This window comes from Mesoplodon densirostris, chromosome 13 (genome assembly GCF_025265405.1).
Source record: "Mesoplodon densirostris isolate mMesDen1 chromosome 13, mMesDen1 primary haplotype, whole genome shotgun sequence".
NCBI lineage: Eukaryota > Metazoa > Chordata > Mammalia > Artiodactyla > Ziphiidae > Mesoplodon > Mesoplodon densirostris.
The window spans coordinates 53589131-53610841 of record NC_082673.1 but is presented as its reverse complement, the minus strand read 5'-3'; the positions used below and the strand labels follow the sequence as shown (position 1 = coordinate 53610841).

Genomic DNA, 21711 nt, shown 5'->3' with positions numbered 1-21711 from the left:
AAAGAAAAGGGAAAGAGGACAATTATGGAAGGAAATTATACTTATCCTATAAACCAGTGGTTCTCCATGGCAGCATGTTAGGATCCTATGGGAGCTTTTTTCAACTGTACCTGTCTAGACCCTGGCTTCAGATATTCTAAATTAATTTGTTTGGGGTGGGGTCCCAGCATCAGTATTTTTAAAAGCCCCCTTCAGGGGAATCCACTATGGGGTCAAGGTTGAAACCACTGCTACGTGCCCATGAGTCACTTGATAGTAAGAAGGAATTGCATCTGTGTTAGCTAGGAAACATGAAAGGTGACTGTCTGAAATATAAGATTTAGGAACAATCTGTAAGAGAAGTCTAATTGAAGAATTCTTATTTATATAAAGCTATTTACCATGTAGAATGACAAATCTAAAAGAGAATCAATAGAGGACATATTTATGTGTAAATAAAAATAAGTGAAATTTAAAGTTGAAAAATATCTAAAATAAAAAACTGAGAAATTTGGCAGGGATATTTAAGGAACCAGCAAATCTTCTTAGAATATGAAGATATTTACAATAAAGTGAAAGGAATAAGCAAAGAGAAGGAAGACTATGATCTTATAGAACTGATTTGATTTATGTCTTTGCCTCCCCAGTAGATAGAGCAGGGCCTGGCATGAAATTGGAATTCATAAATTTTGCTGAATAAAGGAAATCTGCATAAGGGTAGGCATGAGAAAACTGGGTAGGAAATCAGGGAGGCAGTGTAATGGATAATGAAAAGCAATGAACTGGCAGTCAGTGCTGGGTTCCACCCACCAGCGGGTCGTTATGTGAGAGGACAAATCAATACATCTCTGTGGCTTACTGTTGGACTACGTGGGCTCAAAGCTCATCTAGCTCTGAAAGTTTATGACCATATCGTAGCTTAAAAAACTAAATAGACCATCAAAGGGTAAAGAGAAGTCAAAAACCTTAAAAGAGCAAAATGGGGTGTGCCAGAGGCACATAATAGAATTCATAGATAGATAAACTGAAGGTGAGGAAATGAAAGCCAAAACACCAAAAATAGGAGTAAATAAAAGGAGTTTAGAGGTGCACTAAGATGTAAGCTGCCTGAGGGCAGGAGCTTTGTCCATCTTGCTTCTCACTCTATCCCCAATACCTAGAACAATGTTTGGCTTATAGTGAGTGTTGACTTGACTGGAAAGATGGGGAATGCCAGATTTTTATAGAGATCCAAACAGGGCACTGATCTGGAAAGTGTCATGGAGGAGATGGTCAAAAGAAAAAGATGTCCAATAAGCACAAAGTATTCACAAATCATCAACATCATGTATCTGTATGATTGATATCTTACATGGGGATTGCCATCAACTTACCTTACTGCATACCCCGTGCAGTAAGTGCACCAGGACATGGGCCACATGAAACATTGGCTTGAAGCTAAGTGTGGTGACATGGAATTAATTCAGATATTGAAAGGACTTTAAAGCAGTACAGTACTGGCCAAGTTCGTTTTTTTTTTTTTTCCCTTCGGCCAAAAGCATGTGCTTTTCCACAGAAGAACACCAAGAGGCCTTGATCATGAATCCGTTTTTGTATTGCAGGACCATTCCTGAGGGAATACCTCAATTATACTAAAAACCTTCCCCAAATAACTCCAATGCCTTCAAGGTTTAGTCCCAATTATTTTTTCTCCAAGTAAAGCAGGCCCTCTAATTTACAACTCACAGCTTTCCAAAGAGTAGGAACTTTAACAAGGAGTCTACATTTACCTATCTTAAGTTCAAAGACTATATGGACTTACTTAAGCTTCCCTGTCTCATTTCATCACCCACAAATCAAGAGCTTGGATACAATAATGAGGTAACCCAAACCAGAGGTCCACAGGCATTGTTAGAGGATGCTGGCCAATAAGTTGGGCCAAGTTTTCCAGGGTTCAACATGGCATTCCTTTCATCCAGCAGCCAACACATTTGCATTGAACACCTGGATTGGACACTGTACTAGGTGCTAGAAAGATTCATAAGTCAAAGTGTCTCCCCAGAAGGCTTTATGGTCTAGTGGGAGAGACAGACAGGTCCACCTCTAAACGGGAAGGGAAAAGAAAGAGAACTGATATTTGTTAAATATCTGCTGGAGGCCAGGTACTGTGATATAGGCATTATCTTCTCTTCTTTAATCCTACAGTCTCTTTTACAGACAAGAAAACTGAGGTTCAAAGAGGGTATTTACTTACTCAAAGTCACAGACCTGAGTGTAGCATAATACAATGGGCATCCAGAGTTTTTCTCCTTGAAAATCTATTCTCTCGTCCCTCTACCATACCCAAATGCAATTTTCAAAAAGTGAAAATAACAGTGGTGATAAATGCTATACTAGTAGTAGTTTGAACAAAGGGCTATGGGAGTGCAAAGGGCACAGTGAAACTGTGACTAGGAGAGGAAGGGGGTCAGGGAAGGCATCACCGAGGATGTGACATTTGAGCTGGGCCATGTTAAACAGCTGGAGTTAGTCCTGCTGGATTAGTAATGTGTTGATTTTTTGACTACACCTCTTGGGCACTTACCAGAGCCACAAAGTGAAGGAAGCAATAATTCTTCTCTGGTCACCCAAACTGCTGAAATGGAGTCACCTGCTATTTCCACACCCACTGGTTTCACACAGAGAGTTTCTCAAATAGGGTTACAGTAAGAGGATGTTAGCTTAGGGAGTAGCAGGTGTGTGGATGGAGAGGGATGTGGGCCATGTCTGTTGGGAAGGGGAGTGTCACGGTGCTTTTGAGCCCCTCTTGTTTGTATGCTGGGACTAGAGGTACCAAGAATAGATAAATGGAAGCTCCAAAGAGGATCTGCAAAGGCACATGGTACAATTTTTGTCTGAGAGTTGTTTTAAAAAGAAAGATCTCAAGCATGGATTTTTTTTTAAGAAGCAGAGTTTCTGTTTACTTATTGATGGTAAATCAACAGGGTTGCATGGCAGCCAAATGGGTCTTTGAATGTGCTGCTTCATTTTTCCCATTAAGTCTAAGGAGTGTCCCAGAAATGGAAAAAATAAGGCATTAAACTTCAATGAAGCAAAATTTGGAAAAATGTGTGTGATCCACTGAACAAAAGACACTGGGTTGGACATTAATGGAAAGAAACTTAGAGTAAATTATGGAAAGTTTAGTGATTATGTACTCTGAAAATTAAGGAAAATAATGGAATGCCCACATGAAGCACATAGAGTCACCAAGTGGGGAGGGAAAGGGAAAAAAATTGAAAAGATTTTTAAAGCACTATGATGTTTCTCTATAGGAGAAGGTGCACAAAGGCAATAGCTGAATAACTACAAGCCAAGTGGCTGAAGCAGAGAATGACTGAGCGGTTCCCAGGTAATCTTCCCTCCCAGGTTAACTCCCCTCTTATAAATGATTCCTCCCACTGTGACCATTGATCTCTCTAAAATTCAGATCTGATTATATCACTCCTCTGCTTAAATGTCTTCAATGACCTAGTCTCAAGAAAAAGTCCAAATTCCATGGTGTGCCATGCAAGAACTTCCATAATGTAGCCATTCTTACTATCCAGTTTGTCTCTCCCCTTTCCCAACTCACACTTTATTCTCTAATTGTGCTGAACTATCTGAAGATACCCCCAAATCGACCTTTGAAATGTTGAAAATACTATTTCTCCTACCTGGAATGCTATGCTTCACCACTATCTTCTTTTTTCAAATATTTGAAAATAATGTTTGAAATAAATGTTTCAAATATTTTGGGTGTTTCAAACATTTTGTTTCATTTTGTATGAACAAAACTTTCAATTCTCACAAGAACTTGGAGGTAGAAGACAATTCTTATTATCATCCCTATTTTATTGTGAGAAAACTGAGATTAAGTCTTTTGCCCATACTTAAATCCAGCCAATCTTGTTTCCCAGTTCATGATCTTTCTTAACATCTTAATAAGCAAAGTATGTGCTGTAGTGGAGTTATGTATAAAGTGCTCTCTCAAATCAAAGACAAGAACTGAGCCCGGAACTGAAATTCAGGAAAACTTTCTTGGAGGAGCTGAGCCCTTTCTTGTGCTAACCTCAGGGTCAATACAGTGAATCACTGCCTTAGCTAGTTGAATGAGCAGACCCACTTACCTCAAATTAGGTGAGAAGAAAGAAACCAGGGTGGCAGTCAGATGATTCACACAGTTGTGACATACTCTTTGTTAAATATTAATATTTTTATACCATTTGGGAAATAACTATTGCCCCCAATATCCCCAAGTCCCACCCTTGTCATCCTGGCCATCCTAGCTGCAATGCCAGCTTTATAAGATTTAAGCTTCCAAGCAGGTGTGAATCAGCTTCTATTTTTGCTATTCTATTCCATTGACTTAATTCTCTACACCAAAAACACACAGCTGTAATTAACTATAGGTTTGTAATAAATCTTGATATCAGCTAGGCTAAGTCCTCCTACTTTGTTTTTCTTCAGAAGAGTCTCAGCTATTCATGGCCCTTTGTTATTCTGTTTATGTATTTTTTATGTTTATCAATATACTTTGTTTTAGGTATCTATTGCTATAGAACAAATTATTCCATTAGTGGCTGGAAACAACTCATACTTATCTCACAGTTTTTGTGGATCAGGAATCCTGGAGAGGCTTAGCTGGGGGCTTCTGGCTCAGGGTCTCTCATGCTCAAGCTGTGGGCAAGAGCTGGATAGTCATCTCAAAACTTGACCTGGGGAGGAGTCACCTTCAATTTCCCTCATGTGGCTGTTGACAAGCCTCAGAAGATCCACGTCCAAGTTCAGTCACTCCGGCCTCTCCACAGGGCTGCCTGGAGATGTAGAAGCTGGCTTCCTCCAGAGCAAGCAATCCAGAGAGAGTGAGAGCCAGCACCTGAGGCAGAAGCCACAGAAGTGACATCCCATCATGTCTCCCATATTCTATCCATTAGAAAAGAGTCATTAAATCCAGTCCACCCCAAGGGGAGGGGATCACACAAGATATGAGGAAGTGGGGATCATTGGCAGCCATCTTAGAGGCTGTCTACTACAATTTATTTATGGTAAATGTAAATTTTTAAAATAGAAAATACCTTCTCATATTTAAAAATTTTACATGTACCAGAGGCCATATCGTAAGAAGTGTCCCTCACACCCCATTTGTCAAGTTCTATGAAAAATATTACTGAAATTTTGACTGTAATTGCAATGAATCTAGAGATCTGAGAATTGGTATTTTTGTGATATTGAGTCTTTCTCTCTCCATGAAAAGATGAAGTGTCTTTTGTCTAGATCTTGTTAATATCTTTCAGTATACTGTCATATTTTTAATTTATTTAGGTCTTATTAATATCATTCAATAGATTATCATAATCTTCTCTTTAACAATTCTGCACATCTATTAGATTTATTTCTAGTACTTTATTTCTGTTGTCATTGTAAATAACACCTTTTAAATATATATTTTTTCTGACTACTTATTCCTGATTGTATATATGCAATTGACATATATCCAGCACCTTTGCTAAACTCTCTTATTAATTCAAAAGAAATTGTCAGTGTATCTTCTGTGTGGATAATTTTGTAAACCACAGTGATGACACTTTTGTTTCTTCCTTTACAAACTGTATACCTTTTATTTATTTTTCTTCTTTTACTGTGTTGGTTAGGGCTGACAGTGAACTACTGTTTTGTTTCTGATTTTAAAGGGAATGTTTTGACATGTCATGATTTAAATAAATCTTATGTAGTTCTTTTGTAGATATCACCTAGCAGATCAAAGATGTTCTTTTTTATTTCTACTTTACTAAGATATTTTAAAATAGTTAATGGACTGGGAATTTTAATTATTCTTTTATTTTCCATATATTAAGATGATTATATCATTTTCTTCTTTAATCTGTTAATATGGTGATTCTCTATTATTGAATTAACTTCATAATTAGGAAACCATCTTAGTAATGATGTATATTCATTGGATTTTATTTGCCTATTATTTCCTTTAGAATTTTTGTATCTATATTAGTGAATGAGATTGTCTTGTAATTGACCTTTTTCATACCATCATTGTCTGGATTTGATAATGAGGTTTAATAGCCTCATAAATTAAGGTGGGAATATTCTCTCTTCTCTTATTTCCTAGAAAATTTTGTAGAAATACCTGTTATTTAAATATTTGAAAGTATATGAAAGAATTTGCTTGTAAAATCATCTGACCCTAGCATTCTCTTTGTGAGAAGATTTTAAACTTACACTGATTAAAATTATTTTATGGTAATGTGACTATTCAGGCTTTCTCTTTTCTGTTGATTTTGATATGTTATATTTTTTCAAGTAATTTGCCCACTTCATCTAATCTTTTTTTTTTTTTTTTGTGGTACGCAGGCCTCTCACTGTTGTGGCCTCTCCCATTGCAGAGCACAGGCTCCGGATGCGCAGGCTCAGCAGCCATGGCTCACGGGCCCAGCTGCTCTGCGGCATGTGGGATCTTCCTGGACCGGGGCACGAACCTGTGTCCCCTGCATCGGCAAGTGGACTCTCAACCACTGCGCCACCAGGGAAGCCCTCATCTAATCTCTTAATGGATTGGCATAAGTTGTATATAATATCCCATTATCTTTTTAAGTTCTTCTGCATCTGAAGTTACATCCTCCTTTTTTATTTATAATATAGGTTTTTTGATGCCTATCTCATTTTTAAATCAATCTTACCGGACATTGGGCAATTTTGTCACTTCACAAAAACCCAACTTAGTTGATTCTCCTTGCTTTCTATTTCATTTATTTCTTTCATTTCTACTTTTATCCTGATTATTTCATTTTCTCCATTTCTTACTTTATTGTTATTTTTAGTTTCTTTTTTACTGAAGTATAGTTTACATACAATGTTATGTTAGTTTCAGGTGTACAACATAGTGATTTGACATTTATATACATTATGAGATGATCACCATTGTAAGTCTAGTTACCATCTGTCACCATTTAAAGTCATTACAATATTATTGACTATATTCCTTATCCTGCATATCAAATCCCCGTGACTTATTTACTTTATAACTGGAAGTTTGTGCCTCTTAATGTCCTTCACCTATTTTGCTCATCTTCCCTCTATCTCCATCTCAGTTTGTTCTATCTATGAATCTGTTTCTGTTTTGTTTTATTTATTAATTTGTTTTGTTTTTTAGATACCACATATAAGTGATATATGGTATTTGCCTTTCTCTGTCTGACTCATTTCAATTAGTATAATACCCTTTAGGTCTATTCATGTTTTCACACATGTTTATAATGGCTGACTAATATTTCATTATATTATATACATGTACCATATCTTCTTTATCCATTCACCTATTGATGGACATTTAGGTTGTTTTCATATCTTTGCTATTGTAAATAATGGTGCAATAAACATAGCATTGCATATTAGCATTTTCATTTTCTTCAAATAAGTTAGCATTTTCAAATTAGCATTTTCATTTTCTTTTTCAAATTAACATTTTCACTTTCTTCAAATAAATACCCAGAAGTGGAATTGCTGGGTCATATGATAGTTCTATTTTTAATTTTTTGAGGAAACTCCATACTGTTTTCTACAGTGGCTGCACCAATTTACATTCTCACCAACAATGAATGAGGGTTCATTTTTCTCCACATCCTCGCCAACACTTGTTTTTGTTCTTGTCTTTTTGATAGCAGCCATTCTCACAGCTGTGAGGTGATATCTCATTGTGATTTTGATATGCATTTCCCTGATGATTAATAATGTTGGGGACCTTTTCATGTACCTGTTGGCCAGTTGTATGTCTTCTTTGGAAAAATGTCTGTTCAGGTCTTTTGACAATTTTTAAAATTGGATTGTTTGGGTTTTTTGATATTAAGTTGTATAAGTTCTTTATATATTCCAGATATTAACTTCTTATCAGACATGTGATTTGCAAATATTTTCTCCCATTCATGAGGTTGCCTCTTTGTTTTGCTGCTGGTTTCCTTCACTTAAAAAAAATTCAGTTTGATGTAGTCCCATTGCTTATTTTTGCTTTTGTTGCCCTTGCCTAAGGAGATAGATCCCCCAAAATATGCTAAGACCAAAGTCAAAGAGCTGACTGCCTATGTTTTCTTCTAGAAGTTTAGTAGTTTCAGGTTTTCCATTCAAGTCTTTATTCCATTTTGAGTTAATTTTTGTATATGGTGTAAAATAGTGGTCCAGATTCATTCTTTTGCATGTAGCTATTCCTATTTTCCCAACATCATTTATTGAAGAGACTATATTTTCCCCATTGTATAGTCTTACCACCTTTGCTGTAGATTAATTTGCCATATGTGAATGGGTTTATTTCTGTTGTATTGATCTATGTGTCTGCTTTTACGCCAGTACCATACTGTTTCGATTACTATAGTTTTGCAGTATAGTTCAAAGTCAGGGAGTGTGACACCAATTTTGTACTTTTTTTTCAAGATTGCCTTAGCAATTCAGAGTCTTTTGTGGTTCCATACAAATTTTAGGTCTATTTGTGGTTTTTTCTATTAAAAATGCAGTTGGTATCTTGATAGGGATTGCATTGTATCTTTATATTGCTTTTGGTAGTATGGGCATTTTAACAATATTAATTTTTCCAATCCATGAGAACAGTATAAATTTCCATCTATTTTTGTCATCTTTAATTTTTTTCATCAATGCCATAGCTTTCAGAGTACAGGTCTTTCACCTCCTTGGTTAAATTTACTCTGAGGTATTTAAGTTGGTGCAATTGTAAGTGTAATTGTTTTCCTAATTTCTATTTTTGATAGTTCTTTGTTAGTGTATACAAGTGCAACAGATTTCTGTATGTTAATTTGTATCCTGCAACTTTGCTGAATTCACTTATTAGTTCCAATAGTTTTTGGTGGAGTCTTTAGGGTTTCCTGTTTATAGTATCATGTCATCTGTAAATATTGACAGTTTTACTTCTTTCTTTCCAATTTGGATGTTGTTTCTTTTTCTTCTCTGACTGCTGTGGCTAGGACTTCTATAGTAAAAGTGGTGAGAGTGGGCATCCTTGTCTTGTTTCTGAACTTACAGGAAATGCTTTTAGCTTTTTGTCATTGAGTATGATGTTACTCATTGATCATTGAGTGTGGCCTTTATTTTGTTGCAGTATGTTCCGCTATACCCACTTTGTTAAGAGTTTTTATCATGAATTGTGTTGAATTTTGACAAATGCTTTTTCTGCATCTATTGAGATGATCAATGATATTTAATCCTTTGTTTTGTTAATATTGTCTATTATGTTGATTCATCTGTGGTTGTTGAACCACCCTTGCATTCCTGGCATAAATCCCACTTGATTATGATGTATGATCCTTTTAATGTACTGTTAAACTCTGTTTGCTAATATTTTGTTGAGGATTTTTGTACCTATGGCCTGTAATTTTCTCTGTGTGTGGTGTCCATCTGGTTTTGCTATCAGGGTAACTCTGGCCTCATGGAATGATTTTGGAACTGTTTCCTCCTCTTCAATTATTTTTGGAATAGTTTGAGAAGGATAGGTATTAACTCTTCTTTAAATATTTGGTAGAATTCACCTATGAAGCCATCTGCTCCTAGACTTTTGTTTATTGGGATTTTTTGAGTTACTGACTCAGTTTCATTACTAGTAATTGTTCTATTTAGATTTTCTGTTTCTTCCTGATTTAGTCTTGGTAGGTTGTACGTTTCTAGTAATTTATTCATTTCTTCTAGGTTTTCCAATTTGTTGGTGTATAACTGCTCATAGTAGTCTATTATGATACTTTGTTTTCCTATGGTATCAACTGTAACTTTTCGTCTTTCATTTCTGATTTTATTTGGGCTTTGACTCTTTCTTCTTGATAAGTCTGGCCAGAGGTTTGTAAATTTTGTTTATCTTTTCAAAGGACAAGCTTTTAGTTCTATTGATGTTATCTAGTTATTTAGTCTCTATTTTTTATTTCCACTCTGACCTTTTTTATTTCCTTCCTTCTGCTAACTTTGGGCTTTGTTTATTCTTTTTTTTTTCTAGTCCTCTTAGGGGTAAGGTTAGATTGTTAGAGATTTTTCATGCTTCTTGAGGTCGGCCTGTATTGCTATAAACTTCCCTCTTAGAACTGCTTTTGCTGCATCCCATAGATTTTGGAAGGGTATATTTTCTCTTCTTGTTTGTTTCAAAGTTATTTTATTTTCCTCTTGACGTCTTCATTGACCATTAATTGTCTAGTAGCATATTGTTTAGACTCCACATATTTTTATTTTATTCAGTTTTCTTTTTGTAGTTGACTTCTAGTTTCTACCATTGTAATTGGAAAAGATTCTTGATGGGATTTCAATCTTCTTCAATTTACTGAGACTTGTTTTGTGGCCTAACTTTTGATCTCTTCTGGAGAATGTTCCCTGTGGACTCGAAAAGAATTTGTATTATGCTGGTTGGGGATGGAATGTTCTGCATGTATCTATTGTCTATCTAGTCTAATGTGGCACTTAAGGCCAGTGTTTTCTTAGTGATTTTCTGTCTGGATCCATTACCATAAGTGGGGTATTAAAGTCTCCACTATTACTGTCAATTTATCTTTTTTATTTCTGTTAACATTTGCTCTATATATTTAGGTGCTCCTATGTTGGGTGCATAAATGTTTACAAGTGTTATATTCTCTTGTTGGATTGTCATAATTATGTAATGCCCTTTGTCTCTCTTGCTATTTTTAATTTAATTTTTGAGTTGTAGTGTTAGCTTATTAATCTTCAATCATTCTTTTCTAATACAAGTATTTAAGTACTGCTTTATCTGCATTCCAAAAATTTAATATGTAATATTTTCACTTTCAATCAAAGTATTTCCCAAATTTCATTATGATTTTTATCTGTCCCATGAGTTATTTAGCCTTAAAATTTTCAAATGCATGGTGTGGTTTAGTAATCTTTCTGTAAAATATTTCTAAGTTAATTGCATTGTTATCACAGAACATAGTCTGCATGATAAGAATTCTCTAAAATTTTTTTTTTCTTTTTTTTTGCGGTATGCGGGCCTCTCACTGTTGTGGCCTCTCCCGTTGCGGAGCACAGGCTCCGGATGCGCAGGCCCAGCGGCCATGGCTCACGGGCCCAGCCGCTCCGCGGCATATGGGATCCTCCCAGACCGGGGCACGAACCCGTATCCCCTGCATCGGCAGGCGGACTCTTAACCACTGCGCCACCAGGGAGGCCCCTCTAAAATTTGATGAGTCTAAATTCTGGTTAGTTTTCATAAATGTTCAATGAATGCTTGAAAAGAATGGTTTTCTCTAATTGTTTGGTGTGAGAGTCAATATATCAAGTTTGTTGATAGTGGTGGGCAAATGTCCTTTATTCTAAGTTATTGATTGTTCTGCTTGATTAATCAATTGCTGAGATTTTTTTTAATATTGGTTATAATAATGGTAGATTTTTCTCTTTTTCTTATAGTTTTTAGTATTTACCTTATATGTTTTGAAGGTATGTAATTATGTGCATGAATGTTTTGAACTGTTATTCCAAGGGAATTCAACCTTTTACCATTATATAGTGGATATTTTTATTTCTAGTAGTGATTCTTGTTTTAAAGTCTTGTTTTGTCTGAAGTTCCCATTACCACACCAATTTACTTTTCATTATTATTTTCTGGTATATCTTCTTCCAGCATTTTACTTTCAATTTTTATATCCTTATACTTTGTGCAAGTCTCTTATAAACAACATAGAGTTAGATCTTTTTTTAATCCAGTCAGACAAACTTAACCTTCTAACTGAAAAGTTTAGTTCATTGATATTTACTGAGATTGTTGATGTATTGAATTTCTCTTTACCACCTTATTTTTGCCCTTTTATTTGCCCTGCTTTTTTTGTTTATATTTTTCATTGCCATCTTTTGGATTGCTTAAGGTTTTTGTTATTTTTCTTTTTTTTAACCTTTATTCATTTGGAAGTTTACACTGTATTTCTATTATTTCAGTAGCTGTTTAGAAATTTTAACATGTAAACATATTAAAGTCTAAAATGCTTTAATATTAGTTGCTCCAACTTACATGCTATTATCAGGAAATATTTTACTTGTATTCAAAATTGTTTTCATATTCCACAAATTAAACATTATTATTGTCATTGTTGTTTTAAATATTGTTTTATACAATAAATATTTATCTAGATTTACCCACATGTTCACTCCTTTCTTCACTATCCTTTCTTTCTTCCTTCTCAGACCTTCCCTCTGGGATCATTTTCATTCTTCTTGAAGTGTATTCTTCAGTAGTTACTCTACTGTTGGTAATAAACACCATATTTGATGGTAAACAGTTTTTTGTTTTCCTGAGAATGTCTTCATTATACTCACATTCTTAAAAGACAGTTTTGCTGTGTGTTTACATTTATTTTCTCTCAGACTTTGAAAACAGTATAACACTATATGCTATTTTTCATTTTTGTCTTTAATTGTTATCTGTTTCTAATCTGCTTTTTCTCTCTGACTACACATTAAATTTCTTTTCCTTTGCTATTTTGCAGCTTCGCTGCAATGTAACTAGATATATAGATATAGATATACATATAATGTTTGCATCTTTCCTGCTTGGAACTTAGTGATTCCTAAATCATAGGATGTGTGTCTTTTATCAGTTTTGGAAATTTTTCACTGTTATCTCTTAGAATATTACCCATTTTTCATTTTCATGGCCACTCCTTCTGTAACTCTGATTACATGTATGTTGGACATTTGCTTTCATGTTATGATCCATGATTTTTGATGTCTCCTTCATGGTTACCATATCTTTGACATTGGTATGCATCTGGTCATTTCTGTAGGGTCATCCTATAATTCAGTCCTTCTCTTGAGTTGTATGGAACCTGCTTTTAAAACTAACTGAGTTTATTTCAATTATGCTTTTCAAGTCTATAATTTCTTCTTCAAATGTGCTTTATCATCACTGAGAGTCTCTAAACTCATACTTTCAGTACTGTTTTATGTTCCTTTAAACTTATAAAATATGCTCTTTCTCTATTCTATATTTGAATATTTGAATATCATAAGTCTTTGTATGTTTGATATTTGTTTATTTGTTTCAACTGTTGGGTATTTCTGCTGATTCTCAGCCATGTTTCTTGTTCCCACATCTGTTTTGTAATGTTTAACTGTTGAGTTGTTTATCTGATATACTTTTATCTGAATGAATTCTTAGAGGCATGAAGTTGAGAGTTCTTTCACCCTCATAAGATTTATACCTGCTTCTGGAATCCACCTTTAAACCTATTATTTTCTAATAATTTTCTTTTAAGATAAAATAAGAAAGTTTCCCATGTAAATTAGGATATACCTCTAGTTCACTGTTCACTGAAGATGTGGCCCTTTTTGTTAGGTATGGTCTTGGCTTCACATGCAGGTCTTTTATGTGACTCCTTACATTATATGGATACCAATATTTGTTCCCTGCTACCTATGAGGCCATTAAAACATAATCTCTGGATCACCAGAAATCCACAGGTGCCCAGAAAGCAGTCATGGACTTTTCTCCCAGGATTTATGCTTTTGTTTCATGTTTGAGTGCTGGGGATTTCCTTACTCTGTTGCCAGCTCAACCATGTAATGAATAGTTTTTCCAAATACTTTATATAGTATCTGGGATTATTCTGTAGTGTAAGGCTTTGCAGAATATCAAGTTTGTAAAACTGCCAGAAATGGAAATCTAATTTATTCTTTTTAAATTTTGCCTAAATTAGAACAGTTCCTTTTTTAGATGACTAAGTTATTTTCTATTAAAAATTCCTTATAATAAAAATATGTTTCTGTAAAACAGAAAATTACAAAAACTTCATAGAAAGAGAATATTGCTGAAAATTTTACCACTTCCCCCAAATATTCATGTATTAGGTTAAACCATTCAAAATAGTCCTTCTATAGGTCAAAATTAACTTTACATGGTTCAAATAAATATTTCCTTCCAGTGTTTTTTTCAATAACTGTGTTATATAAAGTAATAATTTATATATAATCTTATATATTTTTACCTTTGTAGAAACATTTCCCCATTAAACTTCTCACAATAGCTTGCTTATACAATACTTATATACATGATATTTAGCCTGATTGTTTTAATCATTTCCCTATTTTCAGACATTTAAATTGTTTCCACATTTTTATTTAGCTAATACTATCGTGAACATCTTTATGCATAGAGCAATTTTCTGAATTTTGTATTTTCTCTTAGAATGGAGAAATGGAAATGAAATTGCTGATTTAGAAGCTTAAAGTTTTTAAGAATCTTATTACCTATCAGCAAGTTACACTCCCACTTGCAGATGTAAAATATCAGAATAGAATATTTGGAGTCTCTCTCAGTTTCCTAATTTGGTATTCCAACACCTCATTAGAAAAGTTATGTGATGCTGTAGCTCTAACCTACATCTCACCTATTGAGAGGTGTTCTCATTTTCATATTATCTGTTCTTGGTTTAAATATCTCCCAGATACTCACCACATTTTGTGTAATTACTGAAAGAATCTCATCCAACTTCCCTTAGGATTTTTTTCAAAAGTACTATAAAAGTCAAATTACTTAAATCTACCTAAATTAACTCTTCAAAGAGGTATGCCAATTCTCACCAAAGGCCTAAAATTTAGTTGCAAGCAAGTGTCAAGATTTCATTTCATTTCCATTTGTGGAAACACCATTTTGATCCTCTCTCCCAAATTCTTCTCTATGCAACAAAAAAGGCAATAACTCATACATTTTTTTCTCACTAGATTGTTTCAATAACAATAATAAGAGCTACTTTTTATTGGGTGCCTAATCTATGCCAGGAATCATGTTAGGCACTTTACATGATCTCTAATTCCCATAATAAACTTGCAAAGTATCATCATGCCCTCTTGATATCTGAGGAAAACTGAGTCTCAGAGAGGTTAAAGAGCCATGGAAAATAAAGGGTGGGATCAGAGTTGAAGTGGATTTGGCCAAAGTCAAGCCTTCCTCTACAGAAATATAAACAAACACACACTAGTCAAAGTTATGGCTCAATAAAGCAGGAGAAGGAGTCTCTTTTGTGCAGCACACCAGATGTCTTGGGGCAGCAAAAGGAGCCATGGACATAATGGTTCACCCTTTATGTCATAGATAGAACTTAAAGGCCACTATAAAGAAACCTAGCTAACCAACCTTGTGAAATAGCTGCTGAGAAACAAACAAAAAAGTTGAGAAAATGAATGCATAGTCTGAAGATGGTTTTCCCTGTGGCTTAGTTTAATCAGCTAATAACACCCAAGAACAGCATGGCTAAGCTAGTTTTTTCATTCAATGCCATATTGAAGCGATGTTGTTTCACAGCTTTAATAGCCCTGTCAACATTCATCAGGGAATCAGTGCAGCCCTCCAGAATCCTGTCATAAAAACATAGTGGCTTTTTTAAATTAGAGTTGTGCAACCTTCAGCACACTCCAATTCTATGTTGAATTGATGTGTCTCACTCTCACCTTAAACTCACCAAGATTCAGATGAATCCAAGGGAAGCAGAGAGGGGTCAACATGGGCCCAGATGAACAAATGTATTTTCATAGGTTTCACAGTAAACTTTTATCTCTTGAGGCCATGGCTTTTTAAAAAATGAATAAATTATGGTAGGAAAATCTAACTCTCACCAACATGACAGTTGTTAGGTAATTATATGCTGGACACAAGTTCTGTGAAACATAGAAAAGTAGATGTAAATTCAAGATTCTGGTGGTATCGAGGTTGCTATATGCATGTATATACACGCATATAGCACCTGCACAGAGAATGTTATTCAGGCAGGAAATTGGGAGCCTAATTTAATTTGTCGGTTTTATTATTTTTTTAAAAAAATAATATTATTTACCAAAAGTCTTGCATCCATGTTTTTCTTAAAAATATAATGAGTCTTCTATGATTATCATCCCTGGTTTTTGAATGGATCTGTGTACTCACTGAAAATCTATAGCTGGAGGTATTAGGAAAGAGGAGGGTATTCAACAGTAAAGTATAGACACTTGCTGCTTTTCCTAAAAATCTGATTGCAGAATCCTAGATACTTTGCTATTAAAACCACAATACATTGGGCTTCCCTGGTGGCGCAGTGGTTAAGAATCTGCCTGCCAGTGCAGGGGGCACGGGTTCGAACCCTGGTCCGGGAAGATCCCACATGCCACGGAGCAACTAAGCCCGTGTGCCACAGCTACTGAGCCTGTGCTCTAGAGCCCATAAGCCACAACTACTGAGCCCACGAGCCACACTACTGAAGCCCATGTGCCTAGAATCCTGTGCTCTGCAACAAGAGAAGCCACTGCAATGAGAAGCCTGCGCACCACAATGAAGAGTAGCCCCTGCTCACCAAGACTAGAGAAAGCCCATGCACAGCAACAAAGACCCAACACAGCCAAAAATAAATAAGTAAATAAATAAAATTTGTTAAAGAAAAACATAAAACCACAATACATTATGGTGATGGTCACTTCTGGGTTTGAAGCTTCCATTGTCCATGAATTAAATGGAAAAAGTTTGTTCTTTTTATTTTTGCAATTCACTACTCAGGAGCTGTATTCAAAAATAAATAGCTCTAGGCAACTATAGGAAGAAAACTTCCAGTTGAACTGATATGAAACCCATTTGCTAAATATGGGGGTAAATTAAGTTCTTAAATTATACAATGTAAAAATAAATAGCTCTTACAATGGAAAGAAATAGAAAAGATGCATACTCTGAATCTCCACCTATTAGCGATCTTTTTGCCACAGCTCTCATTTTCTCTAAGATTAAATAATATGTTAAACATGATTTGGTCTTTTTTTAAGTGTATATTTACTATAAATCAATTATCTTATCTTAAATTTGATCTCAAGTTTAATTTTTCTTCAAATAAACATATACAGCATCAAATAGTATAGATATAAAAAAAATTCCTCACTTACTCTACTCAGAGTATGCCAATCATGAAATCAAAATTGTTTCATTTTTAAAAATAAACCAAAACTTTTTATAAAATGTTGCTTTCCAAAAATTCATGTACAAATTTTGACCTCACTTTTGAATTTTCCTTGGCAAAATTTCTGGAATAAATTAATCAAATGCAACCCTCCACAGGGAAACACTTCCAAAAAATAACTTCCTCCACTGAAATGGAGTCTACAGAATGACAAGTGACTTCTCCACTTGACAATGTAAAAATTTAATGTTTATTTGCCAAAATATTCATTTTTATTGATAAAAGGAGACTTTGATTGGCAATTCATTAGATATGTGAAATAATTTATTTCCTGTTATATACCAAATATTCAGGTACAAATATATCTGAATATCTAGCATAAATGCGTTGGAAAGAGAAGAGCAAATCTGGGGTTATATTTTTATTCAGGGTAGTAATCTAAGAATATTCCTACCTTTTGATAAATTAGGTTTGAGGCCAAAGTGGAATAAAACAGGTAAGGAAATTAAACTTGTTAAATTTTTTGTAATTGTTGTAATGGGAAGTAACATCTCATAAACTTGTTTAGGAAGAAAATTCTGACCTCCTGTAATAAAGTAAATATGTGCAGAGAAATGGCATGAGTGTCAAATTAAGGGTTGATCTGTCTTCCCTGGAAGAAATACCAAGCCACCTTTGGTCAAGGGCTAACTTCATAAATGAGCCTAGCAGGTAGTTACCCAACCTGTGTGTTCTGAAATCTCTAGCAATGCTGCCTTTCTCAAAACATCTTTCCAGTGTCTGTTACTGGTACCTGAAATTCCACCTTTAGAAGATTATTTTCCTCCTTTCATGTTTTGTCCCATGCTAAAATGTAAATACTACAGATAATAATAATATATGAAGCTTATCAGTCATTTCTGTCTTCATGGTGATGAGTTGTTAATTGAAGAGATAAAGTTTGAAATAATAATCTGTAATGGGAAAGGAAATGCTAGTAAAGGGAGAAGGCCCTGGAAGATTCTGGAAGGCACTGGGAATTATGGGAGGTCACGGGGAGAGAAGGGGAGGCAATTTTTAAAAACCTTTTATTTTATATTGGAGTATAGTTGATTAACAATGTTATGCTGGTTTCAGGTGTACAGCAAAGTGATTCAGCTAAACATATCCATGAATCTATTCTTTTTCAACTTCTTTTCCCATTTAGGTTATTATATAATATTGACCACAGTTCCCCATACTATACAGTAGGTCCTTGTCTGTTATCAATTTTAAATATAGGGAAGGCAATTAAGCCAATGGAAGCTTCACAGTTTCTATTTAAATGGAGTTATAATCATTCTGGGGCATAGCTGCATGGGGCGAAATGTTGCTGGTTGGGTCAAACTCTGCTTCTAAGAGTTAAGAAGATAACACAAGTAAGGTCTTTTGAAACAGAAAATAAAGTATAAAATAGCTAAGAAAACAAACCGTCTTTTGATTTGAATATATGATCCTCAAAGAGTCAGGATCTACAGACATCTGTAACTGCAGCATTTCTTTTTCTGTGTCTACAGCATCATTAGAAGGCAAGAAACCCAACAGCAACTCTTTCAGAGGAGGGTCCAAGGGAACATAACATAAGTATTTCTCTAAGTGTGTTCCATGGAATACTTAAGTGGATAGATGCTAGAGTGATGAGTGGGAGGGAGTTCTTTAGATAAGTAAGTTTGAGAAAAGCTTTACACCATAGGTCTCTCTTAAAGGGTTAAAACATGTGTATGGCAGAGACTATTGTGTGTTCATGAAAATCCATCTCCTTGTTCTCCAGATCACATTTCCCAGCATTCATTTGCACTAGGTGTGGCCATGTGCTGGGTTCCAGACAATGGGATTTGCTTTCTGGGTAGAAGTCATGTGTACTACTCTCTGGATTGGCCCATAAAACCTCCCATGCACCATCTTCCTTGCTCTTTGCTCCTTCCAAATGTCTGGAATGGAATAAATCTGGGGTGATCTGAGGACCTCTTCGTTGAGGATGATGAAATTGATGGATGGTGAGTGGCTTTATGAATTACCTTTTGGAGGCAGCCATCTAATCAAGAGCTCTACTGTTGGACCACGTCATGAGCCAGAAACATATTTTATAATGTTAAGTCACTGAGATTTCAGTATTTTTTCCTATTACAATGCTTTAGGTATTTATCCTAACTAATAAAGTGCTTTGCATCTTAAACATTTGAAAGGCATTGCAGTTAAAAAATCATATTTACTTTTATTAAACCCAATATTTTCAACCGATTTAATCACAGTACATTTATGGTTTTGTTTTGTTTTTACTTTAACAACTATTAGCTAGTAGAACTATTAGTTCTACTATGGAAAAACTATGTCCTTCTTTTTTTTTTTTTTTTTTTTTTTTTTGCGGTACGCGGGCCTCTCACTGTTGTGGCCTCTCCCGTTGTGGAGCACAGGCTCCGGACGCACAGGCTCAGCGGCCATGGCTCACGGGCCCAGCCGCTCCGCGGCATGTGGGATCCTCCCGGACCGGGGCATGAACCCGTGTCCCCTGCATCGGCAGGCGGACTCTCAACCACTGCGCCACCAGGGAAGCCCTATGTCCTTCTTTAGGGAAGACTCAATAAGCCTTTGTTCACTCCCTCTAGCCTTCTAGAAGTTTATTCTAGCTAGAAGAGAAGTTTATTCTAGGTAGAAGAGGAGAGGACTAAGAAACAAACTATGGCCAGGATTATGGGAATGTACAGCACCAGGGATTTTAATTATAAACTCACCCACAGAGCCATGTTAGATATTCCAATGCAGAATTAACTAGGTGAGTGCAGAGAACAGAGGCATATGGTCTCTGAGGAAGCAGCTCAGAGACAGCCTCTCCCACAACTGGGAGCTGGGCCTGGCCCAGGAGACCTTTGCCTTCATCCACGAGGACTTTGATGTCAAAGAGACCTTCTTCAATTTCTCCAAGAGGGAAGTGACTGACCTCTTTTGACCCTGTTCTCATCAAGGTGAAAATTTTCCACCTGGACAAGTACAAACAACTCAAGTCAAGGTGCCCATGATGTACTGGGCAGGCAAGTTTGCCTCCACAGTTGATAAGAATTTTCATTGCCACATCCTCAAACTGCCTTATTGAGGAAATGCCACCGTGCTGGTGGTCCTCATGGAGAAGATGGGTGACCATCTTGCCCTTGAAGACTACCTGACCACAGACCCGGTGAACACACAGCTCAAAAACATGAAAACCAGAAAAATGGAAGTCTTCTTTCCAAAGTTCAAATTAGATCAGAAGTATGAGGTGCAACTACAGGGACTGAGGAGTATGTAAAACAGCATGGAAAGGCAATCAGCACAATCCAGGTGGTGGGGAATAATTTGCAAGAGAAAAATATTCCGTTTCTTTGACATATTAATTATAAGGGAAAAAAGGAAGTGGGAGTGGTCTATATATTGAAAAAGCCTTAAGAAATATATCTGCCATTTGCAATGTGTCATCTTTATCTAGATCATGATTCAAACAAACTATAGTGAAATATGACATTTGTGAGAGAATAATTTAACAGTGGATACTACTAAGTATTCTTAATAATATCTGACAATTGTATTGAATTTATGATCATAAAAAGTCTTTAGAGACTTCCCTGGTGGTGCAGTGGTTAAGATTCCATGCTCCCAATGCAGGTTCCTGGGTTTGATCCCTGGTCAGGGAACTAGATCCCGCCTGCAGCAACTAAGAGTTCTCATACCACAACTAAGGAGCCAGCGAGCTGCAACTAAGGAGCCCACCTGCCACAACTAAGACCCAGTGCAACTATATATATTATATATATATATATATTATATATATATATATATATATATAATTTTTAAAAAGAGTCTTTATCTTCTAAAAAAAAAAGATGAGGTACATGAACTGCTGAAGGAGATGGGAATCAGCAGAATCTTCTCACCCTGGGCTGACCTGAATGAACTCTCAGTTACTGCAAGAAATATTAAAATAACCAAGGTTTTACAAAAAGCAATGATTGAGGTTAGTAAGGAACTGAAGCAGTGGTGGGAAAACTGTCAGAAATCACTGCTTATTCCATGCCTCCATCATCAAAGTGGACCGACCATTTCATTTCACGATCTTGAAGAAACCTCTAGAACGCTGCTATTTCTGGGCAGGGTGGTGAATCCAACTCTCCTGTGACCTATGACATGCATGAGTATTTAGAACTATAGCAAATGTTGAATCTGAGGTGTTTGAACCTACAAAGGACAGTGGCAGTGGGTGTCAAAAAGAGAGAGTGTCCCCCCTTGTCCTCAAATGCTAGTTTAAGTCGTTCTGAGATAAATCTGAGTATTAAATTCAAACTTATTTTAAGGAGAAAAAATAAAGTAAAAGGAGGGGGAAAAGCGAGAATCATATATAGAAGTTAAGGATTAGTGAGAAGAGACAAGTGTGGTGACAAGGTTCTAATTTTTTAAAATTTTGCCTTACTTTCCTCTTTTCATATAAGGAATCATTATACAGGAATAGTAATTACTAATAATGGCCTTGTTCAGTTACTTTAATAAAAATACCTATTGTGATCTTGTATCTATTAGGACTCTATCAGAACGAGCAACTCAAATGAAGGGGATTTATTGGTCTCAGAGGCAGGACAAACCTTAGTACTGGTTTGCTCCAACTGCTCTATGATGTCCTCAAGGATGGGCCTTTTGGCCTTGCTGTTCTTCCTCCTGTGAGATTAGCAGCATTTTCAGTTTGCTTTCCATTGTGGTAGCAAGAACTGCAGTGGTTCTAGGGTTTGCATCCATACATCAGAGGAGAACTTATTTCCCCCAAGAAAACTTCACCCACATT

General features: G+C 35.7%; 1 pseudogene; it reads left to right on the top strand.

Moving 5' to 3' along the window:
• The first annotated feature begins 1330 nt into the window (after positions 1-1330).
• Positions 1331-21054, top strand: LOC132500618 (protein Z-dependent protease inhibitor-like; annotated as a pseudogene).
• The last annotated feature ends 657 nt before the right edge of the window (positions 21055-21711 follow it).